This window comes from Gavia stellata, chromosome 14 (assembly GCF_030936135.1).
Source record: "Gavia stellata isolate bGavSte3 chromosome 14, bGavSte3.hap2, whole genome shotgun sequence".
Taxonomy (NCBI): Eukaryota; Metazoa; Chordata; class Aves; order Gaviiformes; family Gaviidae; genus Gavia; species Gavia stellata.
In genome coordinates this window covers 24,351,144-24,368,332 of record NC_082607.1, presented here as the reverse complement: position 1 = coordinate 24,368,332, position 17,189 = coordinate 24,351,144, and positions in this window count along the sequence as shown.

Here is a 17,189-nt window from a genome sequence, read left to right as displayed (position 1 = left end):
ACCAGCTCTGGCTTTGGGCATATGGCCAACAGCCAGAGACAAGCGGCTCCCGGCCACGCCAGCCACACCACCAGGGCTGTATGTCACCCCAGGAGAAGGGACGGTCCCCATGGGACTGGCGGGGGCTGCACCTTGCTCTGTGCCTCCAGGACTGGGGTGGTACCCAGCCAGGGTGCTCTGGGGTGCTCGGACAGGGGCTGGCCAGCCCTGGGGGGCTCAGGGGGAGGGTTGGGACATGAAGGCAGGATGGTGTCCCCATCCATCAGCCTCATGGCATTTGTCTGGCTTTCTACTCAGCTGTTAGCATCGGCCTTTGCTCCTGTGGTCCATCTCATATGGGGATGTCCTCGCACCCTTCCTGTGGGGTCTGGAGATGGGGGACACTAAGCTGTTGGAACCAAGCAGCCTTGTCTCATCTTGCCCTGCCCAAATGCCTCGCTCTAGCTTCTGAAGACCTTGCTCCAGATTTTGACTGTGTCCAAAAACCCCAGGCAGCCCCAAGAATGCATAGCGAGCATCCAGTTCCTGCTGACGGGCAGTGTTCCCACCAGGGAGCCCAGAGGGACGAAGCGCTGGCTGCAATCTGACTGACATGGTACTTTCTCTCACGGTTGCTGCAAGTGGCTGCCCTGTTGTTCCCCATTCGGCTGCCGACATCCCCGCTGCCGATGCTGGTGTCAGCCATGCGCTGTTTGCAGCCATCGCCACGACCTCGGGTGCCTTTATGTCCCCAGGAAGCTGACCCCGCTCTCGCCTGGTTTTAGCCAGCAGCAACCAGCATCCCAAGGGGTGGCTGCAAAAGCTGTCCCTGCATTTTTCAGTCATAGCTGCTTCCAGTGCCTGCTGTCCTCTTCCCCGCTTGGCTCGGGGAGGCCAGGAGAGGGGAGCTGGAGGCCGTCCAGCTGCTGTGGTTGTGAAAGCCATGAGTCAGGGAGCCCGGGGATCTGGCACTGAAACGCCAAGCAGCTCCCCAGCCCTCTGCGTAGAGGCCGGGTGTGCTGGGAAGGGTGGCGAGGGTGCGGGGAAGGGTGCAGGCAGGCAGTGCTGCTGCTGTTGCTCAAGGGATGCTGCTTGGGTATTTTTTTGTCTGTGTTTTTTTTCCCAGAGCAGGGGCAGTGAGGCTCGGCTCACGGGAAGGGAGCCCACGGGGAGCGGGAATGATTCATCAGCCGTATTAAGCAGATTTATGAGGTTATTTCTCAAACGAAGGCTGAGCGTGTGTGTCATGCCATCCTGGCCCAGGCTGCATCACAGCAGTGCTGCCAGCGGAAAGCCTGCCAAACCTCAGCCCTTCCACGAAAACAACTTCAGTGGGCAATAAAACTGGGATAAACACAGCAGCACTGGCTTTGGAGCAGGTCTGTGCACGAGGCCACGCGTGTGTGCTTCCTGGGGCCAGGCTGTCCATTATTTGCAATCATTTGAGGTGCCCTGTGTAGAGGGGGAGGTGGTAGGGACTCACCCAGGGTTTGAGGATTTTGAGCTGTGGTTGGGGATTTTGAGCTGGGGAGCCATTTGCTGGGGAAAATGTGCGATTTCTCCTCTCTCCCTTGGCTTGCAACGTCTGAGTTGCCCAGTCAGGAGCTGGCCGCATGCTCGCTGGGAGCTGGGGGCCACTGCCCTGCAGAACAGACATCCCATTGGACGTGCCATTGGGGCCACAAATGGTCCATGAGAGATGCACTGCCAGGAGCTGTGGTGGTTGTGAGAAGCTGGAGAGTGACCCACGGGATCGTGCCAGTCCCTGGGCACCAGCAGGGAGAGTGGGAAGTACCCGCGAGGTGCAATGCCTGTTCCCAGGACAGGGAATTGCCCTTGAATCCAGCTGGGACCCAGCTGCTCGGATTGGGCTTGGGTAGTCCCAAGGAGTGTCTGCTTCTGGTCCACGCCTGAGTGAGGGACACTGGTTGGGGACAGGCCAAAGGAAATCCTCCAAGCAGCCGGGCAATATTTCTGCAGGTCATCTCTCCACCAGCACCATCTCTTAACGATGAGGGTTACACTCGGGTTTAACTCTGGCCTCTCCTTGGACATCGCTGAGACTTTCCCGTCGCCAATGAGCTCCCACAGAAAACATCGTCCATCCACTTGGATGAAACATCGGCGTCTCCTCAGCTGCTTCCCTGCAGTGCCCACCGCACCCCTGCGTCCACCAAGGCCAGCCCCGCGGCTGGGGACAAGCCCGTGAGCTGTTTTGCTAAACTAGCAAAAAATGGGTCCTGGAACATTCCTGCCTGGGATTCATTTTAAATCTACTAAAGAGGTTACAACCTTCCAAGAAATGTGTCTCTGGGAAGCTGCCCAGTGGGAAAGAGGACAGACCCGGAACATCACAGCAATGAGGGAAGATTGAAAACAAGCTAGGAATAAAAAATGACTATATATATAAACACACTGGGCAGAAAAGCCAGTGCTTCACCCTGTGTTCTTCATTCGTTGTTGTTGTTTTTAATCTTTGGTTTGGAAACTTGCTGCTATTTATAGCCTTCCCCTTTCCCCGCAGTAGTTAGCGGCGCTGATCCCCTCCAGATGCTGGCTCCTCGCAAGCCTGCAGCCTGTGCTGGAGGTGCCGGGGGGGCTGTAGGGCCGGCCGGTGCTGTGGGGAGTGGGCTGGGACTCAAGAAGGAGCTCCAACATTGCTGACCCCCCACCAACGGCCAGCCCTAGCAGGGGATGGAGCCCCCTGCGATCCCACTGACCTTTGGGGAGCCAGGGATAATTTTACAGCGTTGCAAAATTGGGGGATTTTGCAGCATTGGGGGGAGCAAGATGCCAGCGATGTGTCTGCATTGGGGTCTGGGGGCTGCCAACTCCTCGGGGAGCCACAAGGGATGCCCAGGGAGCCCAGGCTTGGATTAGCAAGCAACAACATTTCTTGCTACGATGCTTTTTGAGAGCTGTTTTACCATTGCCAGCTCCCAGTTGATGGAGGCTGAAGAGCTCCCTCCAGAGCCCCCAGCCCTCCCCAGGCAGCCCCAGGTCCTGCCTGCAGCAGGGACTGCCTGGCAGAGCTGATCCCTGCTCAGGGAGGCAGGGGGGCCAGATGTGGGGCTGGGGGATGCCCACCAGCTCTGCCCCATAGCTGCTGGCCTGACCCAGCCCCTTTGGTCTAAGTGCTGCCAGAACGGGGGCTGAGGCTGTCTGGGTTGCCTGTCCCTGCCTGCTGAAGGACGAGCTGGGGGGAGCTGGGACATCCAGGGGTGGAGGGGGGCGGATACTTCCTAGCCCCATGGCAGAGCACAGGCACCCCAGCTGCACCCGAGTTTTCGCCCTTGGTGCCCTCAGGTGGCATCTCTGCTCTCCATCCCCACCCTGGGCTGCGAGTCCCCATGCAGGCAGGCGCGCAGGCAGGAAGGGGTGAGGAAGGGGTGAGGAAGGGGCGCCGCTGGCTGTGGGTCCATCCGTCTGGGCGAGAGGAAGGACTGGAGGTGACGCAGTGCCTGCAGGAAGTCTGTTTGCCCCACTGTCTGCCTGGCAGCAGTGAACCCATTCACCTCTGGCATGGCATCAGGGCTCTCATGTACGCTGGGATCCCGACTGTGCCCCACGTCCCGCCCCCAGTGACAAACCCACGTGCGGTGGCTGGTGCAGGATTGCCACACCACCGCTGCTGGGTCTGTGCCTTCCCTGGCTGGTGCCCGTTCCCTGTCCTGGCACACCTCCTGCCCTCTCCTCTTTCCAACCCAGGTGGGAGATTTGCAAATGAGCTGAACATGGGAGGGGGTGATGGGAGCCTGGGAGGCAGCGAGTGTGAAGGGATGGGTGTTCAGAGCAGATGGGACCAAGCAGCATCCCCAAAAGGATGGAGGAATCCCCTTCCCCTGTGGCAACTACCCTACATCCCTGCGCCACAACCCCGCTCCCTCTATCCTCATCTGCCCTGGAGCTGCTTTCTGGACAACAAAAGCTTTTGCTGCTGTTTGTTTGAGAGCCATTTGGCTCTGCTGGCCCCTAAGGGGACAGGGATTTGGCCAACTGGCAGCAGAATGGCTTTACTATCAGAGTGCAACAGCATGTCGGGATGGGTTGCATCTGCAGAGCCCAGAATCCTGGTTGCCTGCGTGTTCCTACATTGCTCTCAGGATGGAGAAGCTCTAGCAAGAGCCCCGTTTGGCACAAACCCTGGGTCTCCAAACCACTCCCACTGAGCCAGTCTTCCCACAGGCAGCCCTGACTGCCCAGGGACCGAATGCCTCCTGGGGCAGCTTGGCATGAACGCTGCCTCCCACATGTAGGTGAACATGGAGCCTTGCGAGCACCACCCCGCCCGACCCGGTAAAGCCCAGGGTTCCCGGCTGTGTTTCAGACAGGGGCCAGGCATGCTGAGCTTTGTGCTGGAGGCACTTGCCATCTGCTTTCTAGGCTCCAAAAGGCCTGCTGGGCACCCTGGGGCTGGGTGGAGAGGGCTCGATCCTGTCCCCAGCTGGCTCGGCCAGGCTGCACACACTGCCCCGGTCCCCTCGAGAGAGTTGTGGGGGGGGGTTGCAGCACGGACAGGGCCTTGGATCCTCACTGGATGGTGCGGTCATCCCAAAGGCGCTTGCACTGTGACTCTGGCACGGATCAGCCCTGGGGTGGTTGGGACCCGTCAGTGCCACGCAGCAGAACTGCTGAGCCAAGCCCTAAGCTCTCGCTGAGACACTGCAGAGCCGCCTGACAAGTGACGTCTTCCACCTTCCCCGGAAAAAGCTGGTGTAAGGCTGCAGCTGCGAAGTGACGGGCACTGCTTGTCACCCCACGGCCTCTCTGCCAGGCCCTGTTGCCCAAGCTTTGCCTCATCTTGCCGGCATCTGAGCTCACTTCCCCCAGCTCCCTGCTCTGCAGCCAGACCAGGTCTGCCTGGAAACCCCATGACTCTGGCGCTGGCCAGGGCACAGGGCTGGCAGGGCGTGGGGCTGGCAGGGTCCCCGTGCATGGGGCTGGGGAGCACAAGTGCAGGGCAGCACGGGCAAGGACTTGGAGATGCAGATGCAGCTGAATGGGTGATGGAGCAAACCACCCCACAGCCGTGTTCATGCGTGCACCTAAGCAGCTGCTCCCTGTGCAGGCAGTCCTGGTCCCTGGGCGGTCCCTGCTCTGTATCATGCCCTGTCGACATCTCTCCCCACCTCGGAAGGTTGAATGAGTTGTAGGGTTCCCATGGAAAATATGAGTTTGGGCTTCCCTGCCCGCGCGGGGAGGTTTCGTGGTGACTCAGTGGCTGGTAACCAGGGCAGCAGCACACAAACAGGCAGCGCGGAGCACGCCGGGGGTGAGGGGATCCCAGCCAGACTAGAGCCAGGCGAGGAGGGGCTGTGGGGAGCTGGGGGAGCTGGTGGTGGTTCCTGGCCCCTTTGCTGGGGGTGAGCACAGGGATGAGGAGAGGCTTGGGGTATCTAAGCGCCCAGCCTTGGGCTCTACTCAGAGATGGGTGGGGGTCCAGAACCTATTTGAGAAACCCCAAGGAGAAGATCTCAGGGGAGCAAGCTGAAGGCTTTCAGGAGCCTGCTGCTGCCGTGTCCTGGCACGGGCAGAGTGGAGGGAGCTTCCCTGGGACAGTCCCTGGCTTTCCCGGCTGAGATGCTGCAGGTCTGGGGAGAGGCTGGGGTTTTGGGTGCAGTTTCTCCACTCTTCCTTTGGTTGGGTGTTTTCAGTGGGTGGCAATGGGCAGGAATAGGGCAGCTGTGACATTTGGTCCTTTCCCTGCCTTCTCAGGAAAACTGCTCTGGAAAAACATCACACCACAGCCCCTGGCCCTGCCTCCTCCAAGATACCGCTGTGCACAAACAGATCAGCTTGTAAAATGCCTTTGGAAAGTTTCCACGCTGGGAACTATGTGGAGAGGGGTCCCAGGCACCCCACTGCGCCTGCCACCGGGCTGTGGACAGGGAAGGTGTCAGAGGACCAAAAGAAAAGAGGGTGGCATTGTGGAGGTGGACACATGCTGGGGACAGGCGGCTCGGGGAGGGTCTGCGTGCCGTGCCAAGCGGAGGGACCCCGGGGTGCCTGGCTGGGAAGGCTGGTGGGGGGACACCCTCCGGGGAGTGCTCACATGTATCTGGCTCTGCAAGGGAGAGGGGCACGTCGGCACAACCCAGCCCCTGAGACTGGCCCAGTGTGGGAGATGGGGGAGTTGGGAAGAGGGGTCCTCCCTGGCGGCGTGGAGCAGGAAGGGAGAGCCAGATCCAGAAAAAGAGTCTTTTATGTAATCTGAGTTTAATAGAGGGGGATTAGCATTCACTGGGAGACACCATGAGCGGGTCAAGAGAGCTGATCCCTGGGAGGCAGAGGGCAATTTGCTCTATCTGTACCCAGCTTACCCCATTCCTGCTCCCCTGGCTCATGAACCCCTGGCAGCCTCCGGCTTGGCATCTCCCCTGGGTGTTTTGACAGCGGAGCGGGATTAATCTGAGGGCACTGGGAAGCATTTCCCTTGTGGAGAGGACGCTTCAGGGAAACAGGGTCCCTGCTGGCTGCCCTGGCATGACCAGGATGGAAAGGGAAGGCAGGCGGAGGGAGCCTGGACAGAGGTGGCTGTGCCTGAGTTACCATCACTCACATAGCAGTGACACGCCGGGGTGATGTATGGTATTGGCTAAGCCAGAACAGGGCTGGAGAGGATGGGGACACCCTATCTCCAAGCTTGACCATGCTGAGCGCGACCCAGGCTCCACGTCCTGCTACCTCACGGGCGCTTTGGGAAAGCTAGAGGTGCCCAGGCATGGTGAGAGGGTGACCGGGGAAGTCACGCCCGCGTCCTAGCGGGGGCCAGGCAAGGGCTGGGGCTGGTGGCCAGCACTGAGTCATAGCCAGGAGAGGCTGGAGCCGTACTGGCCGACCATGGGCTGCTGACGTCACACTCACCCCATTTTGCGGGAGGAAGCAGAAAGCGCTGAGCTGTCGCCACAGCAACAGCTGTTTTCCTGCGCAGCCCCGGGGAAATCATGCTCCCACGGGATGTATTTTTTTGGGCTGGTCCCTCTGCTTGCCCACGCCTACCCTTGCATGCACTCCTACGTCTTCCTCAGGGTACTGAACGGGCTGAGTGGGCAGCAGCTGGTTATTTTAGGGCTTTTTGAGCTATTTTGAGCAGTGACTGGGAGACACTGTGGGCAGGCAGGAAGGGCCAGGCTTTGGTTTCTGCTCAGAGCAATGATTGGGAAAAGGATGGGGATGGCTGAGGCAGGGTAGGGTGGAGGAAAGCCCTGGGATATCCACAGAAAGCAGCCGAAGGAGAGCCCAGGGAGCTGCCGCGGTCAGGCTGGCTCGGAGGATGCGTGTGGCTGTGCAGCATGGCAGGGAGCTGGAGGGGAGTGCTGGAGAGGCTCCCAGATCCCCTGGGAACACTGCCCCAGAGGCAAGGGCAGTGGGATCAGCTGCAGCAGACCAGCAATGCTGGCCGCTGCCCCGCTGGGTCCTGCAGCCATCCTGCCAACTAGGGACCGTGGTGCTGTGGAGAAAGTCCTTGCAGTGCAGCCCAGGGTTTTGGGGTCTTTTTACAGACCCTTCCCCTCTCGCAGCTGAGTATCAATGGGGGATGTAACTGAACCCAGCTATGGTGCCCTTCCAGAGAGTGGGGGGACTTGTGTTGCAGACACCACGCCAGCGTGCCACCCAGCCTCACCCGTGTTTCTTTTTCCCCACTAATCCTGCCCCCATCCAGGCACCGTGTGAGGATGAGGGTGCAGACTGGGAACACCAAGGCAGACCGGTGGGCAGAGGTTGCTCAGAGGGTTTGTTCTCAGCCTCCCTCACTCTGGTGGGCTTGTGGTGGCACTGGTGACATTTTCATCCCCAGAGCAGGCTGAGTGGGGAGCAGCATGCCTCCGAAGAGCCCTTTCATCTCAACACCCCTCCTCAGCAGGCAGAGATTCCCACACATGGGCAGGAGCTGCCTGCTCTCCCCCCGCTGCAAGCACCCACCTGGCTCCAGCACCCACTACCCAGCACCCAGGACACCTACAAAGCTCTTTGACAAATGCTCCCCAGCACTATTGGTCCTTAATTTATCTCATGGCTGCAGCCCACTGCCCCCAAGCCCTGCTGTGCATAGTGCTGCAGCCGCCGGGGCTGGCACGCTGCCTTGCAGCAGATGCCGTTTGCTGTTGCTTGACTGCTTCCACCCAAGTGCTTCCCCTGGGCGCTGGGGTGTGGGTGGCTGCTTTGCTCAGCCACTTTCTTCCCCTGCTCGCCTCTTTCTGTGTTCAGGAAACGTGCAGTTTTCACTTTCGGTCTGGTAGAAAAGCCGTTGTTTGCCTGCTTCGCTCCAGCCAGGGATTAAAACTGTGGAGGAAGGAGAGGTGACATCGCCTCTGTCCCACCAACACCTGCAAGGACGGAGCAGCCAGACCACATGGCATGGCTCTCCTCTCCTGCCATGCGCTGCCTCGGCACCGGGCATGAGTCAGTCAGCCAGTCCCAAAGCACCCCCTCGTTGCGAGGCCGCGGGGTTTCCCCCAGCCAGAGCCTCCAGAGCTCAGCTCCCCAAGCAGGTACGCCTGGTGGGGCAGGCTGGGCCGGGTCTGTGCCAGTGCCGGCTGGGCACGGTTTCCCAGCAGAGCTTTGCTAAGGGAAGGCCCATTGCTCAGGGCACGCAGGGCAGGAAAATTAGAGACAGAGGAGCCTGCTTTGATGATTTTTTCTCTCTCCCTCTCTCATTTTCTTTGTCAAGCCAGGTGTTTTCATGGCTGAGAACCAAGTAATCCAAAAAAAGTTTGTCCTTTCTGCACAAAGTCAACACCTAACAGCAAGCAAGCCTGCTACGATGAAGATTGTGGGGCAAGAAATATCCCCTGGGGTCTGCAAGCACCAGCCTCAGTGCATGGGCTGTGAACATGCCCCCGGGGTCCTGCTCCACCATCACGGAGCTGAAGGCTGGGGAAACCCAGCGCCCGTGCCCGCAACAGCCTTCCCCTCTGCGCGTCTGCATCTCTGCCTGCCCTGCTACAGGCAGGTGTCATCTGATGAAAGCAGCCACCTGGAGAAGCCCAGAGACATCCATCTCCCCTCCCTCACAGAGGGCACGGTGCCAGGGGCTGCCGGAGGCTGTGGGCATCGCCGGAGGCTGTGGGCATCGCCAGATGCTGGGGGTGAGGCAGGAGAGCAGCCACTCGTTGCTCAGCCCTGGGGATTTTTGCACCGTGTTTGCTGAGCTGCTGTTCCAGGCAGGCCAAAAAGTGGCTTGGTTTCCAAGAAACCCCAATGGCATGAGCTCCGCCAGCCAGGCACGCAAGGGAACACGTGCCAGCTGCTAGCTGAGAGAGCCGGTGGCGGGACGGGGGCATAGCCATGCCGCAGGCACAGCTGGCAAAGGGCAAGGGGCTGCACAGCATCAAAATTAAGTCAGGAAAAAAGAAGCTGCTGGGCTGATCCTTCTAGGAGGGGATAAAGCAACCTGGAACGACCTGCTTTGGAGCAGCACACCTGGGTCTGCCTCTGCCGCCCTGTGTGAGCCTGGGCATGTCCCTCCCCAGGGGCTCTCCTGTGCTCAGTGGGGGTCCAGTGAGCTCCCGCTCCATAAGGAGAAGCCTCCCCTTGCTGGCCCTGGCACAAGCACGGGAGCGGGTAGCAGGGCCAGCCGCGTGCAGGGGGCATGCTGGGCACCGCACGGGCACCACACTGCCAGCCGCGCTCCTGCACGCTCCTCCCGCTCCTGCCCCGGCTGTGTAAACAAGTCCCGGGAATGAAGATCTGAGTCATCATCCGGCTCAAAAACACCCAAACATGGTAACAGGCCGAGTAACAACTCCGGCAAGGCTGGACCAGAGCTCAGCGGGGGTCCAGGCATGGAAGTGGTTGCGGCAGGGGCGCGGTGCCCGTGCACTGCTGGGGTTTTGCGGGACCCCACACTGGTGGGATGCAGCAGCCCTTCGCGGGGACGCTTCCATGCAGAGTCATCCGGTGGCACAGCACAGGTACCTCGAGGCACTCCTGCGTCACACTGCTGTAATGTACCCAACTGGGTACAGACCAGGATGGCCTGATCCTGCCAGCGCTGCTGCACATACACAGCCCTGGGCACGCATCTTGCGTCAGCCCCTGCAATGCGGGTGGCAGCTTCAAAGTATGTTCCCTCTCCAGGGAGGGGTACAAGAGACATGACGAATATTATCTACACAGCAAACACCTGAAGAGACCAGCTTTAAAGAAAAAATAAGGCCTATCCTGCAATACTTTCTTCATCAGCAGCACGACACTGCTGGGGGCAGAAGCTTGTTGGGTGCCTCAAGGCATCTTGATCTGGAGATCCAGAGTTTAGAGGATCAGAGCAAGGTAGGGGAGGGTCCATAGTAGGATCCAGCTGGCTAGGTCCAGCTTCTAAAAATACAGGGCACAGCACATCTCAGCTTTCAGCCCAGAGGTCCTCCCCAGCAGGCTTCCTTCATGCTGGCCCGGCATCATCTGTGGGATCTTTTAGACCTGAGAACTGGGGGATTCCCAAAAGAAACAAAGTTAGCAGAAGCACAGTGCCTGTTTCCAGGTTTATGGTGTCAGTTAAAAATAATCAGTCCTGATGCAAAAATTAAGATTGAAACAGGAAGAAAATGTTCTGGTTTTGATGTGTCTGGGAGCTGATCCCTCTTGGAAGTGGTTTGGGCTGGAAAGTACCTTCAGCTTCTTCCTCAGCCCACCTCGGCACCGCTGCCTTGGTCGGTACATGTGGTACATGTGTTCCCACTTCCAAACGATCTCTAACCAAGACATCTGGATGGGATGAGTGCGTGTTCAGGGTGCCTGGATGCTTTCGAGGGCTGGCTCCTACCCCAGTGCTGAGGACCCATCTCTGGAAGCTGCCCTGGAGGAGACCACCCTGTGCTGCCCTGCCAGCTCTCAGGCTGATGGAAGGGGGCAGAAGGTGTGAGAGCTGGTGGGCAGAGTGAGGCTGCTCAGAAGCAGCTTGCAGGCTCATGGGAGGAGGAGGAGGAGGCTGAAGGCAAGCCTGCAGAGCTGGCTGAGCCATGCCAGCAGATAACCCATCAGCAATGGGACCCCTCCTAGTGATGGGGTGCCGTGGGAGAGGCAGGGAGTGGGGGGGCCAGGCCAGCCTCGGGGTTCGGTTTTTTTTCCTCAGCCTTCCCCATGAGCTTTCCAGCTCCATCAGTCCTGCTGCTCTGGGGAGGTAGGAAGGGAGCGGCATTTTTGGCCTGGCGCCCGCTTGCCACTGTGATGGGAGCAGCAGAGAGCAGATGTGCTGGACTTATATAGAGCGCTGTGCCTGGCTCCTGGCACCCGGCTGCCCCAGATGCCACCGGGATGAGCACACTGGTCGGCTGGCCTGTGGCTGGGGGGGGATCAGTCGGCCGGGGACCTCAAAGCAGCCTCTGGGCCATGAAGCAATCCCGTCACCTTCCCATCCCTGGCTTCTGGCCCCTCTTGGCTGCTGGGGTCTGAGCTGAAGTAACCCCGGGGTGGTGGGAAGGGGAGCAGGGGACAGTTATTGCAGCCCTGGACAGAAGCGGGTCGCCCCAAGCCGTGGGGCAGGGATGCAGCCCAGGGACGGGCACGCTGGCTGCCAGACCTAGGTGCTGGTTAGACACCCATGCGCTGCAGGGGCATTTTCTCTTCTTGCCCGAATCCCTGCCAGCCCTGGAAGATCTAACCCGGCCCCAAGCTGGTGCCTGGATTAATTAGTATTACAGTTTTCCCATGGTGCGGCCGTGCTATTCTCAGCAGCTTCCGGCTGCCGAATCACATCCAGCATGTGTGCAGTCAGGCCCCGCTCGCAGCCTGCCCCTGCTCTGCTCTGCTCTGCTCTGCTCTGCTCTGCTCTGCTCCGCTGGCGGTGCCCATGGCTCACCAGCAAGCAAAGCTTCTGTGCCGGGCATATAGAAGGGAAGGGAGCTGGCAGAGATGGCTGAGGTGGACTGGGAGCTGCTGGGATTCAGGACTGGGGAGGTCAGACTGTAGCTGGATAGAAACTTCCCAGCAGAGCTTGTCTTTTGATAGCAAGCACATTTTGTGCAGGGCTGGGATGTATCAGGAGAGCAATGGCACTGCTGGCATTTTTGTCTTAGGGAAACAGAGAAGCAACGTGTCATTTTAACTGTTAAAACTGTTAAAAACTGCTTCTCTGTTTCCCCAGTACAAAAATGCCGAAAGGTCACAGTGTCAGTGATTCGGGTACTGGTGGGATGCCCAACCCAAGACGCTGGTGAAGGCTCTCCGTGCATGCTCACCCTTGTGCTCTTTCCCCTCTCGGCATGACGCTGCATCCCCAGGGTGGCGGGGAGGCCTCCTGGGTGGACCTGCTGCTGCAGCAATCCCCTTACTGTAATCCAGGCCCGGCTCAGAGGAGGGATTTGCTCTCTGGGCTGAGAAGGACCTTCCTCCCCACTGCACGACAACGCAGTGGCGTTCAGCAGAAGATGTATGAGCATCGTCACGGCTGTGTTGCATGCAGCAGGGCAGAGCTGGGGCTGGCCAGAAATACTCCAAGGTGCTCCTGGGACTCAGCCCTGCAAGAGACAGTGGTTGCCTGGCCTTGGGCACGGGCTGCTTTGCTCCCCCACGGCATCCTGAAGGAAGCAGGCAGCCTGGGGCAAAGTCAGTGACGGCAGAGGATGAGGGATGGGTGGTGGTTGCTGGGTGCCAGCTGCCTGTGCTGGGTGTCCGTGTGCTTCTCGTAAGTGAGAAATAGGGAAGAGCGAGCAGTTAGGGGAAGCTGGGGATTGTTTCTCTTTGCCCAGGGCAGCTGGTAAGCTTTTGGGCAAGACTGGTTCCCAGGCACCGCTCCACCATACCAGGAGATTTGGCACCCCCATCTTGGTCTCTAGTAGAGCTGGGAGACCCAGCCATGCAGGAGGACCCCTCCGGGACCTGCAGGTCGAGGACAGGGAGGTGACATGGAGGGAGAAAGGCGTGCAGCATCCCTGCTTCAGCTTCCTGAAGGGAGCAGAGCCTGGGCGCTGCCAGCCGGGCTGGGCGCCAGCACTTATGGGGCTCAGCTCTCCGGCAGCACCGGCTCGAGCTGGAGAGGTGCTGGCACTAAGCTGCTGTCCCAGGGTAATCCCTGTCCCTCAGCAGCCCACAAACCACACAAACCCCTAATTCCCTCATAATCCGTCCATTAACAGCAATATTTGCTGGGGTGGGAGGAGAGCTGAAAAGCCAAGCAGTCCCTTCCCATGAGCAGGGCATCCTCCCTGACAGAGGCAGAGCTCTGGACAGTGACACCGGCCCTGGCTGTCCTCCAAATGACACCCTGCCAGGCCCCTGGGGACAGGGGGAGCTACTGGCAGGGCGCTCAGGAGCGCCCCAGGGAAGAGGCACAGCCCCTGGATGCTTTGGAGCTGTCAGTCCGTTTCCATCTGTCTGTCCTGTTCAATCCAGACACTAAGGCACCTGCCAGCAACAGAGCAGAGTCCTGGGTTGTCCATCCCCTGGAGAGAGGGGACCGACCACTGGACAAGCGCTTGCACAGGGTGGGTTCCCCTTCCCATTGCAGTTCCTGCCCTTGGGGCGGCAATTTCTAAGTGAAATGATAATGGTGATGATGCCAGCAATGATGCAACTGTAGCAAGCAGTGGCTGTTATTGTTACTGTTATTGTTATTGTAATAACAATAATAACAATAATAACCCTGTCTGCCAGAGCCTGCAGGCAGCCAGTTGCTCGGTGTTTTGCCATTCAGGCTCTTTGCAGCGCTGCTGCCTGGATCCCAGCCCTGCTGCCTTCAGTCCCAGAGCCCCCGGGCTGCATGGGGGGCCAGGGCTCTGGACAGTATCAGCACCAGTGATTTCTACCCCATATCTGCCACTGGACCTGAATTCCCAAAACGCGGTCATGGGCAGCTGAGCTGCTCACACCCTGCTCCCTTGCAGCAGGGTCTTGCATCTCTGGAGCCTTAAGCCATCGCAGAGGCTGCCCGGGCACACGATGAGGCTTTGGTCCCTCTGAGCATGGAGCCCGGGGGCACATGCGTGTGTGTGTGCCGGTGTGTACGGGTGCAGGGCTGTGTGCGTGTCCCTGTCTGGGTGTAGTCTTTGGGTCTGTCTCCCTGGAGTCACAGCCCCAGGGGTTTGCTGCACTGGCATCTCGGAGCATCCTCCCATTAGACAGCACAGGTCCCTGCCACTGTGCCGTCCGTCCGTCCGTCCGTCCTGGGCTTATGGGAGTGCAGCTCCTGTGCCCTGGGATGAACAGCTCAGCCCACCTGGCTGTTGTCCCTTGTGCCCCGGCCATCAGCACAGGCTATGCCTGCAAGCCTTGCCCTGTTACCCGCTGCATTCCCACACGGATGCTCCCACGCCTATTCCATGCCAACCACTCTGAGTATTTGTTGTATGCTGGGGCTGAGCTCCGGCGGGTGGAAGGGGGTGCCTGAGGCAGGAAGATGCCTATTTTCCCAGCCCAGCCAGGGCTGGCACGTCCGCGAGCACCAGCCTCAGGCCCACGGGGGCCCTGGCCCTGCCTCCCCCCGTCTTCCCTGCCACTCCCCAGCCAAATCCTCTCTTTGTGCCTGGCTGGTGGCAGTGGGGAGCTGAGGCAAGAAGGGCTTTGATGTGCCACTTTGCTCGGCACCACGGCTCCTGGGCACAGCAGGCTGGCACCAGTGGGACCCGGGCCGGGCGGCAGCTTCAGAGGTGCCTCCGGCTCACATCCCAGCACGGCGCGGCCTTGTTTTCGCCTGGCGAGGCCGGAACAGTCCTCTGCGCTTGGCCCCTGCTGGGATATGTTCCCAATAAGGCTCGTGGAGAGCAGCGGGACCACCGGCGGCACTACCCTGGGGGATCGGGGCCATGTGTTATATAAGAGGGCAGGTGCTGCCCCAGGGATGAGGAGGGCGCCGGGGGGACAGGGAGACCCCGGGGGTGGCCCGAGGGGCCACACAACTACAAAGCCTCCGACTCCTGCATCGCTGGAGCCGTCCAAGAAATTGGTTTAATTGGGAGCCTCCATGGGAGGAAGCCAGTCCCGGCTGGGAGCCGAGGCAGCCAACAAGCAGCCGCAGCGCCCAGCGGTCCCGCCCCGCTGCCAAGCACAGGGCAGGGGCTGCTGCCGTGGCTGTGTGAGCAGAGCCCGGTGCGCAGGAGCCAGCCAGCAGCACTGGTGTGGGGTCAACACTGGGATGGAGACAGCCTCCAGAGACCCAGCTGCTCTCCTGCCTGGGATGAGCTCTCTGCAGCAGTACCCAAGCTGCCTGCCATGCTCCAAGGAACCCCTTCACACCACAACGGGATGGCACTACAGCTCGGACCTTCCCAAGGCAGAGCCAGGGCTCTGCACGCTCCGTGCTCACACTCACTCATCCTGCACACGGGTTGCAGGGGTCTGACCCCCCTGCTTGGCTTAGCCCAAGCTGAAGGGGAAGGTGAGTGAACGGGGGAGCTAAAAAGGGCCTCCTGATGTATGGGCTTTGCTGCTAGAGGAGATGCACCAGCCCATGCATGATGCATTCGCCCCAACTCTGCAAATGGGTGTCACCAGCCCAGCGGTCACCCCAGCCAAGGGAGGCTGGACAGCCAGATCCAAGCCCGGACTCTGCCTTTGCCCCCGCCTTCCCCGAGCCTCGAACTTTCCACAGTCCAAAGGTCTCCCTCCTGGAGAATGAGTAACAGGGTGCTGGCAAAGCAGCAGCCCCCGGCCCAGCGCCTGGCAGCTCCCACCCCACCATGCCTCCCCTCCTGCCTGTGGGAGCATCTTCTAGTGACACCGACCCAGCCACAGCGCCCCAGCCACCGCACAGCCTGCATCACCCATAGTTACCTGCATAGGGGAGCGCTTTGGGGTGCTGCAGGGAGGGCCAGGGGCAGCCGAAGGGCTCCAGCACGCAAAGACCATCCTGCCTGCCTGCATTGCTTGAGCATCCTCGTGGGCCTTCTGCCGAAAGTGTGGGGCAGCAGCGGCTGTTCAGGCTGAAGAAGCAGCGTGGCTGTGGGCAGGTGGTGACGCTTGTGCTGGAGTTTGCTGCTTAAAAATGCTGATGCTTCACACTCCAGAACACCAGGATGCTCCTGGCTGATCAGGAGCCCCATTTCATGGCTCTGGCATCTCTCAGACAGGAGGTTTAGCTGTGTTTGGCTCAAAGGTGGCCAAGGACTGTCTTTGGTCTTCTGCTAGACAGAATTACCAAAATGATTGAGGGGAGAGTACAGACAGGTTCAGGGGGAAAGTTCCTCCGGGGACAGAGGGGGAAGGCTGGAAATGTCGTGCTGCTTTGCTCTGCTGCAAGTACAAACAGACCCCACACACCCCCCAGGAGGGTGGCGGCTTCTCACAGACCATCTCTTGCCGCCTCTTCTGAGCCTTGGGTGCCCCGGGTGCTTGCTGCAGCGAGCAGGACTGACGGGGCCTTTTGCCTGGGGACCCCTTCTCCAAAATGGCAGGGAGGTTCTGCAGCAAAAAGCAAAGACCAAAAACCATGGTGGGGACTCCAGCTTGTGATCCCACAGCCTGGGAGATCTCCTGCTTCGGAGTCAACCCTTAACCCCAACGTGGTTACAGAGGCCGGCTTCAGCAGGCAGAGCCCAGGCAGCGGCTGACGCCTTCACCAGCCATGTGCGGTCGCGTGGGGTGGAGGAGGGCTCAGACAAAACAAACACGCTTGAACGCCGCGCTGCATCGCCAGCCAGCTCCAGGGACCCTTATCTCTGCCTGTGCAGCAGCGGCCAGTGACCCCGCTGGCTGCAGGGGAGGCTGCTTGCTGGAGGTGCCTCTGCAGCCCTGACCTCGTCCCCTCTACAGGGTCCCCTCTGCCCAGTCTGGGGCAGGAACCCGGGGGGGGGCTGCCTGGGCACTGCCTGCACAGGGGCTGCTGAGCTGCGATGGGGTGGGGGTGTCAGGGCATGGAGGCTCCCTCTAGACCCCATGCTTGGAGGGCAGAGCAAGTCCCTTCCCGAGGGAAGGGGCTGTGCTGCGAGCATCATGGTGGTGCGAGCATCATATCATGGTGGTGAGGCAGCTGGTTTTTGTGCTGTCCCCCACCTTAAGTTGCAAAGGAGGGGAGCTCCACACCCCCCTTTCTTCTTCAGCCAGGGCACCCACTCTGCGAGTGGGAGGATTTCCCGGAGGCTCCATGGGGTGGGGTGGGAAAGGGGAGATCAGAGGCCCTGGCTGGTCCTAGCCCACCCTCGGGGCAGAAGAGGTGGGGTTAGAAGCAGGTTCCCAAGGAGCTGCTCAAGTGCTGGGGGCTCCAGGGGTCTTTTCCCCTTCACAGTGGCCATCCCCGCCAGACAGGTCCCTGGAAATCCGGCGTACGTGAGCTGGGCAGC